The following is a 13,232-nucleotide window of genomic DNA, read 5'->3' on the forward strand; positions in this document are numbered from 1 at the left end:
GAGGGGACTCGTCCCCTCCGCCGGCCTAGCCCTTTCTCCCGTTAAAGGGAGGGGGTCAGCAGCCCACGGTCTCAGAAATCTCGCCACACATACAACACACTTAGAAATACACAGTAAATTAGTCCAGCCATTGCCCACAAGCAAAAATAAATAAATTGTAACGTTGTATGTTTTGGCCCGGCTAAGCACACATAGAAACGTAACAAAACAAAGACAAACAATGTTCCTTACGGATTTTTCATTGCGGTGGTTCTACGTTATTTGGAAATAAAACAGTTTATTAAATTATCTTTGTTTATTTCTTTAAAAAAAATGTTTTTTCTTATCGTTACATGGCCTCAGTACACAATTTTACAGATGAAATTAGAAGAAACTTCGTTACTTGCACAGTTTTGTCTTTTCTTATACAAATTTTAACGATGTCTAAATACATACCACAGCACCATACATCTTGCCGTTGATGGTTAAGGAGTCTTGTCACTCGCCAAAGAAAAAAAAACTTAGTAATGTCCCTTGGTTAATTAATTATGTAACTCAAGGTACCGTCGATCGCGGACCGTAATCTCACGAAGTCGGGCCGATGCCGACGCCTAGGGCCTAAATTTCTAGTGAATTTGTCCGAAAAAAATGTACTTAGGTTGAAAAATTACGGCCTGGCCCCAGTCCCTAGGCGTTATATTATCTCTTAGTGATTTTCCATTTGTCTTACGACTTGCCGACGACGCGACCGAGTTCGGCGACGATCGAGCAACAAGTGACTTGGTCGACGAGATTACCTTCCCTTGTAAAGGTGAAAACAAGGGAGGCAACCCCGTGGGCCAACTGACCAATCAGCGCACATAATTCCAAAACATGGCCATATAAGGAAATTTGTACGGGCACATCTCTTGACGCCAGGGCTCGCCCTGATTGGCTGGCTAGTGGTAGCCTCCAGAGACCCTTCCAGACGGTCGCTACAGCTGTGCGTACTACGTGACGCGTAAATCCCAAACACGCATTTACAAAGTGAAAAATAGCTTTCTGGCGCCAGAGTGTCGCGCCTGTCCGCTCTTCCTTCTGTACCTTCCAGACTATTCTCAAAATATTACACTAGCAATATCCAATAGAATATAAAATTACCCAAAAACTTCAAATAAAATTTACAAAATTTAGTAAACAAAGTTGAAATTCATATAAAAACTTTTGTTTAAAAATGATGTCCTGTAAAATTATAATCTATACTGCTTTAATTACTGACATCAATTATCAAATGTCAACATTAATTATTATGAACTGGAGTTAACCCTCAAATTAATAATTAAGTATCTCAAGGAAATTAGTATTTTAAGGCTTTCCATGAAATTTAACCAAAGTAATTAATAACAATTCTTAACAACTCTGAACTGTCCTTATCTACATATTAAATAATTACTATCTTTTATATCAAAGTGATTCTTAATATTCTTATAACACCAAAAAAATATATACGTATATCACAAATCCTCATTGTGCAATGCTACATAACCCCCCCTACTTTTTAATTGAATTTATACAAAATTAAATCAAAAAGTACACAAGAGTCAATTGAATACAAAAGAAATACCATAACAAATCAACAATGTGCAAACAATTGCAACAAATTAACCTGAATATGAGAATTACAATATCTCTTTAACACCATAACAACATACCATTACTTTTCATATGATTATAACTCCTTAAAACAAATTTACAAAATTATAACCCAAACATTGAAAAATTACATACACAAAATTATTTCAATTATCCATACCAAATTAAAAAGTAACAAATCAATCTTGCACAACGAACACAATTAACACTTGATTATAGAGCAAATATAATCTTCAACAAGTTATACTAACACTACAAAACATTTCATGTTCATTTGTCATTTAAAAAATATGCCAAATGTTCACTATAGTTCACTTTAGTCCAACATGATAAAATTCTTGATGACATTAATTTGTTTACAATATCAACATAAACATACTTTACACAATAATCAAACATTGCATAGCTGATTGTCCAAATTGTTTCATTGATGTCCACATTGTTTCATTGACTCATACTAAAAAAGTACATACTCAACTTGCTTAAAATGTACCCTTTTTATTTTACACTTAATTAATTTTCCATGGTCTTAGTAAAGAGACGTGCCAATTAGCATCGTTTACTCTGTAAACATTGTGGCCTACCACAGCCTTTATTTCATATGGCCCATCATATAATTTGAAAAACTTGGATATCTTATTATCTATAAGGGATGACAACTTATGTGAAGCAATTAATACTTCATCCCCTTCCTTAAAACTTATTTGTCTGGCGGTTCTATCAAATCTAGCTTTCCTTGAATTAGCCTTATGCATTAGTTTTTCTTTTGCCTTATCTAACTTTTCTTTCAAATCTACAGCATCATTTTTAGGAAAGTTAATTCTATTTTGGAGTTTGGTGGTTGGTAACTTTTGTAGCATCAACTCGATAGCTGTAAACCCTGTACTCTCATGCCAACAATTGTTGATCAATTTCTCTACCTGGCCTACAATGCTGGCCCATGTGCTATGTTTCTCATTACAGTAAACCCTAAACAAACGCCCCAATTCTCTCATTACTCTTTCAGCAGGGTTGGCTGCTGAGTGATATTGTCGCGTAGCTCAAAATTATCATTAATTTATTTAATTAGTTTATTTGTTGAAAATACAATTTTTAAATTCTTTTCGCTAGTTCGGGACTTGGTTTCCCTCACGCTAAGATGGGGTAACACCTTTGTTGGATTTGGGTTTGCGGGGGGGCTGGAAGAGTGCGAGTCTTGCACGTCTTTGTCTGGGAACGCAGGCGTGACCGCGTTTCAGCCAGGCCAGCTGACACGTTGTTTGCTGCAGTTCCAGAGAAACGCGGCGCAGACTTGTTTGTCGTTTTTTTTTGAGGCCAGCTGAGAGCGCAGATTGTGCGCAGTCGCCGTGCGCAGGCGAGTGTCGCAATCTAGCGGCCGGTTTTCTGACTACGTGGGCAACCTGGCGCGGCCGACCGCGCGGCCGGCTTGTTGTAATAACTTTACGTGTTTGTAAAACACAGGAAAACTTCCCGTCAGGATGTTTTCCCCGTAGGGGTTTTGCGGCCAAGAAAATAGCTTAAAAGAGATGTAAAATGTTTTCGCGGGGCGGTAATCCTGTGGAAGGCTGTCATGCTGCCCGGCCGCGCGGCGACTTGGTAATGGTTAGGTGAGTGCTATCGGAAATGGCGCCTGAGTGATGCCGGACTCTTAGCCTTCAGTGTTTCTTCGTAGTTAACTTTAAAAATTCTCGTTTGGTGTATTATTTGCTCTTATAAATAATTTGTTCTTAGAAACTTAGTGGTTTTAACGTGTAATACGTTGAGCACTACCGTTCCCTTTTTATTTTCAAGTATAACTCGGTAATGCACCATGCAATGGTTGTAACGTGCACCTAGCCGGTGCCACCGCCATTTCTGTCACGAGCCACCTTCAGAGGGGGGAGAGAATCGTAGCTCTTTACATAGAAACAACTCGCTTGGCATCAACTAGTCTTAACTTCATAAAATACTTTACTGTACCTAGGATCATAGGTTCGTCATCCCGTACAGGATGTCTGGTGAGAGCTGAACTAAGGAGATTTTGCAAAATAACATAATACTTAATTAAAATTATTTTATTCTTAAAGTCAAATACTCAACATCATTTTAAAGAACATTTGAATAGCGGGATTACAATTTAAAACAATAATCTCTTTACTTCCTTAACGATTGAACGACCTTACAAGAGAGAGAATGAGAGAACTTCACTAAACACTTCCCTAGTCCTTCCGAATACCTCAAATCATAATTAATACTTAAAATTAAAACAAAGATAAGTCCATACTCACATTTTCCGAAAAGCCTTTCTTGATCGATTACTTTAAAAAAAATAACGTAGGGGCCTCTCCTGCCCTTGAAATCCCGAACGAACATTACATTTTAAAAACTATGACGCGTGACCCCTGACGAGGGCCATAGCCTCCGCCCGAAAGCTTGACGACTACATTATGACCTAACTTAAACTACATCACGAACGAACTAACTAAACAACTCGTGGCCACAGGTGAGACGCATAGTCTCCGCCTGAGTGAGCCTGAATTCCTACATCACGAACGAACTAACAACTCGTGACCACAGGTGAGACGCATAGCCTCCGCCTGAGTGAGCCTGAATTCCTACATCACGAACGAACTAACAACTCGTGACCACAGGTGAGACGCATAGCCTCCGCCTGAGTGAGCTTGACGACTACATTATGACCTAACTTAAATTAAACGACTCGTGGCCTCTGGCGTCGACCATAGCTTCCGCCCGAAAGCTTGAATTCCTACATCACGAACGAACTAACAACTCGTGACCACAGGTGAGACGCATAGCCTCCGCCTGAGTGAGCTTGACGACTACATTATGACCTAACTTAAATTAAACGACTCGTGGCCTCTGGCGTCGACCATAGCTTCCGCCCGAAAGCTTGAATTCCTACATCACGAACGAACTAACAACTCGTGACCACAGGTGAGACGCATAGCCTCCGCCTGAGTGAGCCCCGAGTCACCACTCACTTGCGCTTAAATTCGCGCGCCCTGCCGCGCCTACCATAACAAAAGCTCGTTATTGAAGTCAAATTTACTAAACAACTAACTAGAACATCTGGGAAGACTACCCCCCCTCTACCCCAATGTGCAGGCCACACCGCGCGGCTTGTTACGACAGCGCGCCCCAGTAACTGCGGCCCGTGGCTGCGCCAGCGCGCGGCCAAACAAACAAACAAAATTCTGCAAGCCCGCAGCGCGCCGCGCCGGCCCCGTGCCCCAATTACATGGTCACGCCACTTGCGCTGACGAGTGAACAGAGCAGCCAGCCCAGAGTCCCGTCAGTAAAGTCCCTAAATTTGATTTCAACAACCCTGCAAAATTTCAACCCGCGACATAACCCTCCCCTCACAGAGCTCGAGCCCCATCGAGCTACCTCAAAATTACAAATTGTCTTTTTCCATTAAACCATAACTATAAATTCCTCATTTCACAAAAATAATAATTTTCTTAGTTCCTTGCTGTCTGAACATACATCTAGATTCTGCATAAGATTTATTTTAAAACAACAAGTATTCATAAAATTAAATGTAAAACTTTTATCTGGTTTGTTCTCACAGGAACCTTCAGAGGCTCGAGTTCTCAATTCTAAAAAAATTGTTCTGTTAGTGAAGCTCTCTTTACAAATTAAATTACTGTTCTTAGTTTCTCAGTATTCGTTAAACAATGTGCAAATTCTTGATAATTATTATTATTTTTTTTTTTTCGGTTTCCGTTTATTACCATACTTCTTTCGTTCTTCAAAAAAAATTAAGTGTCCTTACAGTGTTTCAATTAATTAAACTCTTATCTCGTGAAGGTTGGTGCAACTCCTCGAAGTCAGTGTTGTCGAGAAGAGTAGCTCCCTGGGCTGGCCATCAGCAAACACCACTCAACTCCAACAGCTACTGGACTGGCTTCCAGGGCAGCTCACAACTTCTCCCCACATCTGCTTCGGAGTTGTGCCATCCTCATCACGAACAGATTACAATTCTGAAACATCATCAACAGGCATTACCATCACGCCTGACAAATACAAAACTAACTACTAAACTGCAATCGATGGGCAAGGATGCAAACACACAAAAAAATATAATTAATTAATTCAACTGCTAACATAAAGTATCCCACCCTTAGCATAATCTAATCAGGCAAATAATTTGATAGGAAAAACTTAAGGAAGGGAAACATGACCTCCAATGATTTTCCCTAACTCTTGAGTCTTGATCTTCTCTATACAGCAAATAGTCCCCACGAAGTAACTGGGTTGAAGGTCAGTTCACATGACCCACCCATAACCTCTTCTACTCTTCTTTTCTTCTGGGGGCAACCACAATGCCCACCAATCTCTCTCCATGGTGCCGAACCAGCTATCCCATGAGAGTAAACAACGTAGTCAATAGAAGCGCAGAGGGGAAACACCAATCTCTGGCTTGTCGAGTCATAAAACTGCTTTATCTTCTTCTTCTTCTGAGTAAAAATATCTGACTAACCTTGCTTCTATTCTTCCAAACAGTAAAAGTTCATCAGGTATCTTCATGAAAGAAACATTCTAACTAATAATTCTTCATTTTTCTTCTTCTTTATTTCTGTTAGTTGTAATAGAAGGCCATGTTAGGGAGGTTATAGGGAAAAAGAGTGGCCAATTCCCACCCCATCACCCACCTAGATCATGACTAATTAACTTTTAAACTTTCTATTTCAAACAAATAAAAAAAAAACATTTTTTTTTATTCAAACTTTTAAACTATAATTACTTTTACTTCATAACCTCAAAAGCTAATCAATAATTCTAAATGAAATTGTGATTTACTGCATCCTTGTTCCATCCGATCTGTTTGTTTATAACCTTTCTTGTAAAGTATAAAATTTTCAAACATTACTAATTCAAAAAAAAATTAAATTCTGGTGTCCTTTGAGTTACAATTAACTTTACTATTTCTTAGCTTGAAATAATTTAAGTTTTCAGAACTATTTCATTGTCTAATTCACAACACCTAAAAATCAACTCAAAACAACAAATCATCAAAATCAATAAGATCATCTGACCTACCTATCAGTACTGTGAACTTGAACTGTTCGTACACATTTATAATAAGCTATTGTATTTAAATTCCAACCTAAATAAGGTTTAAAAAAACTACTAATCCCTCTGTAAATTAAGAAAATTAACTTTAAAAATTAAACTTAAGGTATTAGTTCTTTTTGACAGCTACCACAACTCACTAGTTCCATTACATTACTATAACCTAAAAAGTTCTGTAAATAATGTTTATAACAAAAAAAAACTCCAGTTACTGTCTTCCATAAAAAAAAATAAAACTTTACATGACCTTATTAATCTCCACTTGTAAGTCCATGGCTGCCAGCTTTCTCTTCTCTTGAATCTTCAGTCTTGGCTCTTGTTTCAGTGATCTTGTATCTTGTCTCTCGAACTCTTGTCATCTTGTAAACTGGACTGCTGCTCAGCTCATCTTAAGGAATCTGTAACAGTTTCAAAAATACATGTTAATTTAAATTACATAATTCCTGTTCTTTGGTCCTAAAAAAAAATTGTATTATTAGTACACATTACCCTGAAACAACATTATTATTCATTGTTTATTACTTAAAAAAAATGCTTTACCATAAAATCCTTTTTTGTTCTTTTCATTAGGCCTATTTATTTTCCTTCTTCTTAATTAAATTCTGCTTCAAATGTTAATCCTAACTTAAGACCTACCATCTATTTATTATTCATTACCTACATTATTTATGTTACCCTAAACTTCCCATAAGTTTCTAATACTTCCTATCAAAGACATTCTCTCTAAAAAAAAAATTTACTTGTGACTCTTAACTTAACAAACTTAAAAAAAACTTTTACACTAGACTTAACTTATTATTCATTCTTAGTTACTAAATTTCTATTTGTAAACTTTAGTACTTACAAACAAAAACTGCCTATTTCTCTCTACCTCTTAATCTCTTTCAATTATTACAATAATAATGTTACCTTGCATCTTTAAACTTTCTTCTTTTCAATTAAATTAGACATCTCATAACAATAAAAATTCTGCCTATACTCTTCTTATGGGTGTACAACCCAACAACAAAATTTCAAATTCTCAAGTTTCCTTATATTTAAATTATGCAATGCACATAACCTCTGTGGTGCCTGTACCCTTTTAGGCCTACCACCTTCTCCTCTCACAGCATGACTCTTATTCCTCGGGGTCTGTATTCACTGTTACAAATCAAATATCTCAAAAAAATTAAAAACAAATTTATTATTTTAAGAAAACAAAAATTTACATTGAATTTACTATGGAGCCTGGAAATCTTAATGTCTCACAGCAGCTAACATGACTAAATCCCATGGAACCCCAGGTTTACATAACCTGTGCCCAAAAATTTAAGCATACCAGGCTTTCTCTGCACTGGTTTTACAGCATCACACACTATTTAGGGCCCCTGATCTGCCATCAGTCCCAAGGAGTTTTCCCACAACCCCTCTCTACACAAGCGCCTACCGCATTCCTCTCAATTGGCTATCGGTTTTACGGCATTCTTTTGGGATCCGACCATCAAGTTAGGGCTAATCGAACACTAAACCTCCATACTTCCAAACTAATGTAAATCAATTAAATTTTCTCTGTAAATTCTAAAAATCAAAAAAAATTATTCCAACATGCCAAAGAAACTTCCAAAAAAAATTCATAATCTTATCTTCAAACCATTAAAATAAAAATAAATAGATTACTCTGTTTTCTCCTTAATAACTGTAAACTGTCAACAAATATCATGTCGTAAATTTTAACTATGCTTACTGACTCTTAATCATAAAATCTCATTTGTCCTAATTAATAAACAACCGATTTCCTTAAAATCTCACTGTATCTCTCACATTCAAACTTCACTGGCTGAATATCTCAATAAATTCAAAAACAATTATCTAAACTCTTAAAGAAACTCCTCCCCAATTATTCAAATTACTTCACCTTATTTTATTTCATTACTTAAAACACCTTACTCAAAAAAAATTAATTAATTATCTAGCTATCTTCCATTATTATTTATTTACCGAACAAAACTTTCTCCTAAATTAATTTAGTAAAATTCAATTTCACATTAGGCAAGTACACTAACTCTCTACAGCAATGTTTCTCATTTCCCTCCTTCCTAACTGAATCCAATCTTACTTAACCTCCAGGGAATTTACCTCACAAAATAACCAAAAATTTCACTGTAGTGCCTATCTGCTATAGGCCCACTACACAGCAAGGGACTCTAACCCCACCAACAAACTTCATTGAAATGGTACCCTATCCCATACAGGATAGCCACTTCGGTACTACCATGGGGAACTCCTGCCCCAAACTACTCACAACTCTCAGGATTCTCCTGACCCTTAATTCCGTAGTCAGCCCATCTCCTATGGTCTGCGCTACAATTCCCTTTCTTCCCAGGGACACAACGCCTCACCTTAGGGTCCCTCGCCCTAATGAAAACATTAATTTTGTCTCTCTGTTCTTTTGGAGTAAATTCCCTCTACACACAAAATCTAGCCTTCCCAGTTTTCTCAATGCTTATCGATTTTATAGTGTACCTCCTTATTACTGTTTACAAATCCCAAAAAAAATATTTTTAAAACCGAGGTAGAATTTAACTAACAAAAACATAAACAACTTACAACGAAACACTTCTAGCCTATACATCATACACTTCTTAAAATAAATTACTTACATACTGAAAGTTCCTCTTCTCCTAAAACACACTTAAATTTAAATTTATTTAACCAATAGTCTATTTTCTTATCGCTAAGTTACCGTACAGCTGATCAAAACAAGGTCACGGCCTGTCCACGTCTCCGTATGAGCCCGTGACGTCACCGAATTCCATCAGGTGCGCCAACCCTCGCTTGCGGTTCCTCCGTTCTCCGCTAGGTCTCAGCACCTCCCCGTCACGTGTTCACTCTGCCACGTCCACTGACGTGTCGTTCTGAAACAACTCTCAACATTTTTCTAATTAAAACAAAACATCACTATAAATTCTATAACTCTCTTTTACATAAACTCTCGTTTTCTCTTTAATTCCTTTCTAACGTTTATCCTTCCCTCGACTGATTTAATTCGTACGTCTCGTCTCCTACGCGCACGAAAACAAAACAAACTTCTCTTGAAAATAATTCCTATTTACGACAAAAAACTTTATTTTAAATTATAATTCTCTTAACCTACAATCTTAAAATGAACTTCAATTAAATTAAACCACTTGCATTATCTCTAATAAGCATTTAACTTATAACGTATTCTCCTCACGTAATAATCCCCGATATAAATCTACAATAAATTCAACGACTTAAAACAACTTATCACTATAAACTTTATCCTTACAAGTATACTCAAATAATCATCTGTTACGTCAAAAAAAAAATCTCAAAGACTTCCTCCACTTAGATTAAATTCCGTAATCCTCTCCTCAAGTAAACTCTTAATAACCTGCTATCAGAAGCTGAAACTAACTTAATAATAAACATAAAAATCTACCTCTCTCTCTCTCCAGAAATAGAACCTATCCGGCGAACTCTACCATTTCTTGTAACGTGCACCTAGCCGGTGCCACCGCCATTTCTGTCACGAGCCACCTTCAGAGGGGGGAGAGAATCGTAGCTCTTTACATAGAAACAACTCGCTTGGCATCAACTAGTCTTAACTTCATAAAATACTTTACTGTACCTAGGATCATAGGTTCGTCATCCCGTACAGGATGTCTGGTGAGAGCTGAACTAAGGAGATTTTGCAAAATAACATAATACTTAATTAAAATTATTTTATTCTTAAAGTCAAATACTCAACATCATTTTAAAGAACATTTGAATAGCGGGATTACAATTTAAAACAATAATCTCTTTACTTCCTTAACGATTGAACGACCTTACAAGAGAGAGAATGAGAGAACTTCACTAAACACTTCCCTAGTCCTTCCGAATACCTCAAATCATAATTAATACTTAAAATTAAAACAAAGATAAGTCCATACTCACATTTTCCGAAAAGCCTTTCTTGATCGATTACTTTAAAAAAAATAACGTAGGGGCCTCTCCTGCCCTTGAAATCCCGAACGAACATTACATTTTAAAAACTATGACGCGTGACCCCTGACGAGGGCCATAGCCTCCGCCCGAAAGCTTGACGACTACATTATGACCTAACTTAAACTACATCACGAACGAACTAACTAAACAACTCGTGGCCACAGGTGAGACGCATAGTCTCCGCCTGAGTGAGCCTGAATTCCTACATCACGAACGAACTAACAACTCGTGACCACAGGTGAGACGCATAGCCTCCGCCTGAGTGAGCTTGACGACTACATTATGACCTAACTTAAATTAAACGACTCGTGGCCTCTGGCGTCGACCATAGCTTCCGCCCGAAAGCTTGAATTCCTACATCACGAACGAACTAACAACTCGTGACCACAGGTGAGACGCATAGCCTCCGCCTGAGTGAGCTTGACGACTACATTATGACCTAACTTAAATTAAACGACTCGTGGCCTCTGGCGTCGACCATAGCTTCCGCCCGAAAGCTTGAATTCCTACATCACGAACGAACTAACAACTCGTGACCACAGGTGAGACGCATAGCCTCCGCCTGAGTGAGCCCCGAGTCACCACTCACTTGCGCTTAAATTCGCGCGCCCTGCCGCGCCTACCATAACAAAAGCTCGTTATTGAAGTCAAATTTACTAAACAACTAACTAGAACATCTGGGAAGACTACCCCCCCTCTACCCCAATGTGCAGGCCACACCGCGCGGCTTGTTACGACAGCGCGCCCCAGTAACTGCGGCCCGTGGCTGCGCCAGCGCGCGGCCAAACAAACAAACAAAATTCTGCAAGCCCGCAGCGCGCCGCGCCGGCCCCGTGCCCCAATTACATGGTCACGCCACTTGCGCTGACGAGTGAACAGAGCAGCCAGCCCAGAGTCCCGTCAGTAAAGTCCCTAAATTTGATTTCAACAACCCTGCAAAATTTCAACCCGCTTAAAGGCTGAAATTCTGAGGGAAAGTCACGACAATCCCACTTTTGGCGGTCACTTAGGAGTAGTTCGCACCGCAGACAAAATTATACGTCGTTATTATTGGACCAATATGCTAAATGAGATTACAGGCACAACCAAAGTCACAGTTTAGAACTCAGGGAGGAAATTACAAAAATAACAGTACACTAACACAATACCACCGAAATCAGAACAACAATTTTTTCAGGCAGACCCCAAGTAATTCATTTCCAAAAATAACTGACAGACCACAGTGGACCTCAGATGGTAGGCCGATTTGTTTAAAATGCAAACGACCAGGTCACTTGATACGAGATTGCAAAACGTCACAACAGGGAAACTAAATAGGGCGAGAGTCGGTCGGGGTGACAACTCGTCCCTTGTTAACCAAATGTCTCTTTTACAAAATGACGGTATTTTAAGTCAGAAGACAAAAATGTTCGGAAAAGAAATCCCCGTTTTTATCGATACAGGAGCTGCGGTATCACTAATTGAGGATAGATTAGTACCGAAAAGTTGTTGGAAATCCGCAGAACCAAGAGGTTTTACAGGAGTCTCAGGAAGAGTTCAGAAACTTAATAAGATGGCCAAATTAAGATTTAAATTAGGACAGTATGTTTATTCACATGCGGTAATCCTGTGGAAGGCTGTCATGCTGCCCGGCCGCGCGGCGACTTGGTAATGGTTAGGTGAGTGCTATCGGAAATGGCGCCTGAGTGATGCCGGACTCTTAGCCTTCAGTGTTTCTTCGTAGTTAACTTTAAAAATTCTCGTTTGGTGTATTATTTGCTCTTATAAATAATTTGTTCTTAGAAACTTAGTGGTTTTAACGTGTAATACGTTGAGCACTACCGTTCCCTTTTTATTTTCAAGTATAACTCAGTAATTTGTTTGCATCACGATCCTTGTCTTTTCATGTAAATGATGACGTTATAAACTTAAACTAAATAATTTCTAAAATCCGTTTCAAGGTAGTGGATGTTCTTAATAAATTTTAAAAATGAAGTTGTGGAAGAGCTAATGAAGCTTGGTATCACTGGGTGGCCTGGAGGAAATTATTACGATTATGTTAATGTGTTAGTACTACTAAGAAAATCTTATATATGGTTTATTGTTTTTCTGTCGGAATATCTATAAGGCTGGTAGCGGACATGGAAGGTGCCTCATTATTTGTCAGCTTTATTTAATTGTTATAAATAAATGTGATTGTTCTATTGTTTTTAGGTTACTCTTATTTTTTTCTCAGTATCCTGATTTTCTATTCTTGTATAAGAATACACCTACTAAGATTCAATCCTCAGTGAGATGCTCTATGGCTAGTTAATGTTTTGAGTTTCTTATGTTCAGAGCTACATTTTTGAAGAATTGAACCCCCCCTCTGAAAGTGAGACGTGACAAATGTCGCGGGTTGAAATTTTGCAGGGTTGTTGAAATCAAATTTAGGGACTTTACTGACGGGACTCTGGGCTGGCTGCTCTGTTCACTCGTCAGCGCAAGTGGCGTGACCAAGTAATTGGGGCACGGGGCCGGCGCGGCGCGCTGCGGGCTTGCAGAATTTTGTTTGTTTGTTTGGCCGCACGCTGGCG

At 38.4% G+C, this 13,232-nt stretch overlaps 1 long non-coding RNA gene across 1 annotated transcript; it reads right to left on the reverse strand.

The window, feature by feature from the left end:
* Nucleotides 1-3,225: 3,225 nt before the first annotated feature.
* On the reverse strand, nt 3,226-12,774 carry LOC134527836 (uncharacterized). Its single transcript, XR_010074297.1, has 3 exons — nt 9,327-12,774; nt 4,291-7,085; nt 3,226-4,042 (listed from the first exon to the last, which is right to left on the reverse strand). It is a non-coding gene; the product is annotated as an uncharacterized LOC134527836 (long non-coding RNA).
* Nucleotides 12,775-13,232: the final 458 nt, after the last annotated feature.

Source organism: Bacillus rossius, chromosome 1 (assembly GCF_032445375.1).
Source record: "Bacillus rossius redtenbacheri isolate Brsri chromosome 1, Brsri_v3, whole genome shotgun sequence".
Taxonomy (NCBI): domain Eukaryota; kingdom Metazoa; phylum Arthropoda; class Insecta; order Phasmatodea; family Bacillidae; genus Bacillus; species Bacillus rossius.